We start from the raw sequence: 5,693 nt of genomic DNA, 5'->3' as shown, positions 1-5,693 counted from the left end.
CCAAAGTATATTGACTGTGACTCTTCTAGTGTCTTTGCTTTGGATGTTTTTCCCACTGATGATTCCTTGGCTAAATTCCTAGGAGTCTCTGACAACCTTCCTCATTATCACCATAATTGACGTTTCCCTATTGTTTAAATACAGAAGCTTACTCTGGGAAACAAATAAATAATGATGAGATAGTTAAAGAATTTCCTCAATTGAAAGACACTCCTCAATAAAGTAATCTCCTCATAAGTGACTCTATTGATATTAGGATAGATCCTTGTATTGAAGATAAAGTCATTAAGATAGTAAAATATCTTGATGAGGAAGAACAAAAACAATATTCCAAATTGTTACATGAATTCCCTAAAATATTTGCTTGGATATATTCTAACATGCCTGAAATTTATCCCAAGATTGTCACTCATAACATTGTCTTAGTTCCTGATGCTAAACCCATGAAGTAGAAGAATCTTATAGAAGATGATTGGGGATCCCTTAACTTTAATCCTACTTTCATAGGAGAATATAAAATCCCCGCTAGAGAACCCAAGGTTGAAAAGAAGAAAGAAGAAGAAAAACCTAAAAATCAATCCACTTTATCGAATCCATTTAGTAATAACTTTGTGGTCGCTTCTTAGACTTTGTTTCCCTTGCTTTCAGATCTAGAGGATTTTGATCCTTCACTTTATGAAAATCCTCCTTCTTTTCTAGAAATGGCTAACCTTTATGGTCGAGGATTTCACATCTTAGCTAAGTGTGGATATAATAGTGAACAAGGAATAAAAGTTCCCTTGGACAATTACTTTTTTGATACAACATTTGGACTTGGCTATGATCCTTTTGAGCACACTAAAGCTTATATGAGACCATCTATTAATGTTAATGTCATTTATACTTCCCTCTTAATAAAATATCTAGAGTATATTGACTATGACTCTTCTAGTGTCTTTGCTTTGGATGTTTTTCCCACTGATGATTCCTTAGCTGAATTCCTAGGAGTCTCTGACAACCTTCCATGTTATCACCATAATCGAGGTTTACCCTATTGTTTAAATACAGAAGCTTACTCTGGGAAAGAAATAAATAATGATGAGATAGTTAAATAATTTCCTCAATTGAAAGACACTCTTCAACAAATTAATCTCCTCATAAGTGACTCTATTGATATTAGGATAGATCCGTGTATTGAAGATAAAGTCATTAAGATAGGAAAACATCTTGATGAGGAAGAACAAAAATAATATTCTAAATTGTTACATGAATTCCCTAAAATATTTGCTTGGATATATTCTAACATGCTTGGCATTTATCCCAAGATTGTCACTCATAAGATTGTCTTAGTTCCTGATGCTAAACCTATGAAGAAAAAGATTCAAAAAATGAACCCTAAAGTAGGATTGCATATTAAGGCTGAGATTGAGAAGTTATTGGATGTTGGATTCATCTGTACTATCGATTATTCCCCATGGATTTCAAACATTATAGCCATGGCTAAATCTGATAACAAGATTAAGATGTGTAGAGATTTTTGAGATCTTAATAAAGCTTCTTTGAAGGACGACTTCCCCCTCCCAAATATCAATATGATAATGGATTCCATAGAAGTCCACGCTTTATTATCCTTCATGGATGGTTTCTTAGGATATAATCAAATCTTCATTAATCCTCAAGATCAATTCAAAAATGCTTTCACCACCCCTTGGGGCATGTTTTTTTGGGTTATGATGCCTTTTGGATTGAAAACTGCAGGCACTACCTATCAATGTGCTATGACCCTCATCTTCCATGATTGCATGCATAAAATATTAGAAAACTACATTGATCACATCTTAGCTAAAACCATTTTTTGTATAGATCATGTTAAGATCCTTCGTCAAGTATTTGAGAGAATTTGTAAGTACAACATGTGCTTGAATCCCTGAAAGTGTGTTTTCGGTGTGGATACTAGAAAACTATTAGGATTCATAGTCTTGCATCATGGAATTGAGGTGGATACGAAGAAGATAGATGCCATTGTTAACATGCCAACTCCTAAAAAAATTTCACAACTAAAAATTTTACAAGGAAAGATTCAAGTTATTTGTAGGTTTGTTTCTCAACTAATGGATCTTACCTTTCCTTTTACCCAATTTCTTAAAAATAATATCACCTTTCAATGGAATGAGGATTATCGTCTAGCATTTGTGGACTTAAAAATATATTTGGCCAATCCTCCTATTCTTCAACCTACTAACCCTTCCAAACCCTTTCTCTTATACACAACTACTTCCCTTCATGTTCTTGGAACCTTATTGGCACAATGTGATAAGGATGGTAGAGAATGTTTGGTTTATCATATAAGTTGCAATCTACTTGATTACGAAGTCTGATATTCTACGATAGAAAGATAGTGCCTTGTTTTATTCTCTGTAACCCAAAAAATAAGGCATTACCTTTTGAATGTTGAAGTTCATGTTATCATTAAATTTGATCCTCTAAAGCACCTTTTCTCCAAAACTATTCTTTCAGGACACTTAGCCAAGTGGGTTATGATTTTGACTGAGTTTGACCTTAACTTTGTCTCACCGAAGACAATAAAAGATCAAGTGTTGACCAACCACTTAGTTGAGGCTCCTTCACACTTCTCCCTACCTAACCCACATTATTTTCCTGATGAAAGCATTATATCTACTGAGCTTGATGATATTTAGGAATTATATTTTGATGGCTCTAGGTTTCATACAAAATCGGGGGTAGGGGTTGTCTTAATTTCTCCTAAAAAGAAACATATCCCTTTATTATATCATCTCAATTTCTTGTGTTTCAATAACATTGCGCAATATGAGGCTCTTAGAGATAGAATTAAAGTAGCCTTGGCATTAAATGTAAAACATATACATATCTATGGAGATTCTCAATTAATCATAGGGCAAGTGATAGGAATTTATCAAGCTAAGCAAGATAAATTATCACAATATAGAGATCTAGCTATATCATTACTGAGAAACTTTGATTCTTATACCATGTAGCCTATTCCTTGAAAAAATAATCAACATGTTGATGCAATGGCATGTGTAGCCTCTCTTGTGTCTTTAAAGGACCCCTTGGTAGATCTCAAATTCACTATTCACAACCTCACTACCCTAGCTATTGTTGATAATCCTAGTGATGTGGTATATTGCTGCAATAAAGATTCTGATGAGTGGTACTCACATATCGTGAGATATTTGTGATGATACATTTCTCGACTCTACGAACAAGAATACTAGGGTTAGGACTCGCAAGGTGCCCACTAGATACATTATTCTTTCTAATGTTCTTTATAGGAGGGGTTATAATGGTCTTCTCCTTCGATGTCTTAACAAATATGAAATCCCTATTGCTCTTGAGGAAGCACATTCAGGTGCTTGTGGGGGGCATTTTGGGGGTAGATCCTTACTTTAGGGATTGCTTTGAATGGGATATTATTGGTAAACCATGGAAGAGGATTACTTTGCATTTGTTAAGAAATGTCATTAGTGTCAGCAACATAGCAATTTGATCCATGCTCCCACCCAAGAACTTCAATCTCAAGTAGCATCTTGGCCCTTTTCTACATTGGGTTTGGATCTCATTGGTAAAATATCTCATCCTTCATCTCAAGGACATACTTTCATCATAACGGCTACTAATTACTTTACGAAGTGGGTAGAAGAAGTTCCTCTTCGATATACTACCACTGAAGTAATTTGTCAATTCATCTTAGATAACACTATTTCCCAAGTTGGAATACCTTCCACTTTGGTTTCAAATAATGGAACATCATTTAAAAACAAATGTGTGAAGAAATTTCTTGAGAAATATCATATTCAACATAAATTTTCTGCACCCTACTATCCTCAATCAAATGGTCAAGCCGAATCAAGTCAAATAGAATAATTGAACAAATCCTTTGTAATACTATGAACAAGCATGGTAAGCATTGGCATACTCAGTTAATCTAAGATCTTTGGGCTTACCAAACGAGCGTACATATTGCCATGGGTTGTACTCCTTATAATCTTATTTATGGTGTCGATGTTATTATGCCTTTGGAGTTAGAAATTCCATCTTTAAGAGTTTCTCTTAAGGGTATAGTGGATGATGATTCCTGTAGAGAACAAAGGCTGCAAAAACTTGAGATGCTCGATGAACAATGCATAAACACTCTTGAGCACATTCAAGTGTATCATAAAACTTTACAACGAAGTTACAATGATAAAGTCATTTAAAGTTCCTTCTTAGTCGGTGATTTAGTGCTTTATGAGAATCAATGCAACGTGAATGCCTTAGCTAAGGAAAAAGGAAAATTTAGCCCTAATTGGCTTGGACCATACATCATTGCTGAAGTCTATGGATCAAGTGCTTACAAGATAGCAGATGTGGAAGGTATGCCTCTCAAGGAGCCTATAAATGTTATGTACCTATATAGATACTATTCCTAGTCTCTCTCTCTCTCTCTCTCTCTCTCTCTCTCTCTCTCTCTCTCTCTCTCTCTCTCTCTCTCTCTCTCTCTCTCTCTCTCTAGTTTATTCCCTCTCCTTGTGCCTTTTCTTTCTTCAAAATTAGATAATATGTTAGCATATCCTCATTAAAGTATCTGGTATAAAATGATATTGTATTTCGTAGTCTACATTACTTCATTCCTAACAAGCATGGCTCTTCACTTTATGGTGTGTCTTGGATTTATTTATGTAAATTGTAATTGATTTATATTTTATATGTGCTAGCATGTTATACAATTTATTATGTGTTAAGTAGAATTATATCATGTTGTGTTTAATTAAGGCTTAATTAAATCACATTAGTCATATAGTTCCTAGGCTTAACATATTTTCCTCCTACATCATCAAGGTAGAATTAAACTAAATACCTAGTTATTTAATTAAATCACACATGTATCAATTTAATCATGAAGCATTAAGAGATCAATCACATGGATATTAAATTAGACATACATGTTCATTTCCAAATATGTTACTTTTGATCAAAGCAATGCATACATTGTTTCAAGAATTAAAATAACATGTTTGAGATAAAACATAAGCATAAATAAATATATATTGAAGAATGTAATAACATGTATATCACTGTACATCAAAAAGTGCCACATAATACAACATAGTCATCTCCTATCCCTAGGACTAGTAGCTAGAGGATGGTGACTAGATATCCCCTCCTCATCTAGTCATGGGGGTGGACCCATGGGTGTGTATCATGATGTGGAGCATGAGTGACTCTGTGAGGAGCTCCTACACTCCCTCTCCATCATAATCCCATGATATATGGCCGCTTCTACCTGAGCCACTGCTATATCATGCTCTGTCTACTGTAGCCTCTCTAACAAGGTACTCTCCCTCTCTCGCCAGATCTCTAACTCCACCTAGAAGGGGGTGGATAGGTCCTCATGATGCCTGAAACTCCTTTATGGTATATGCACTATTTACGAGGAGATAGGAATGTGTACGATCATGATGAGGTCTTTCACTGCATTCTGGATAAGGGAGTGCCAGTCTTGAACACCAACTATAGAGATAGAAAGAGGTTTTTCATTAGTAACATTTTGTATAATCAAATATAAATAATTAAAGATGCATAAATGGTACAATCATAAAACATCTTAGTTGGATCTCCCTCTCACCAATAAGGGTCATGGAAAGGGACCTATTGTGACTAGGAACCGCTAGGCTCTCCGCGCTCATAATGCC

This window comes from Cryptomeria japonica, chromosome 10 (genome assembly GCF_030272615.1).
Source record: "Cryptomeria japonica chromosome 10, Sugi_1.0, whole genome shotgun sequence".
Taxonomy (NCBI): Eukaryota; Viridiplantae; Streptophyta; class Pinopsida; order Cupressales; family Cupressaceae; genus Cryptomeria; species Cryptomeria japonica.
Note: the sequence above shows the minus strand (reverse complement) of the source record.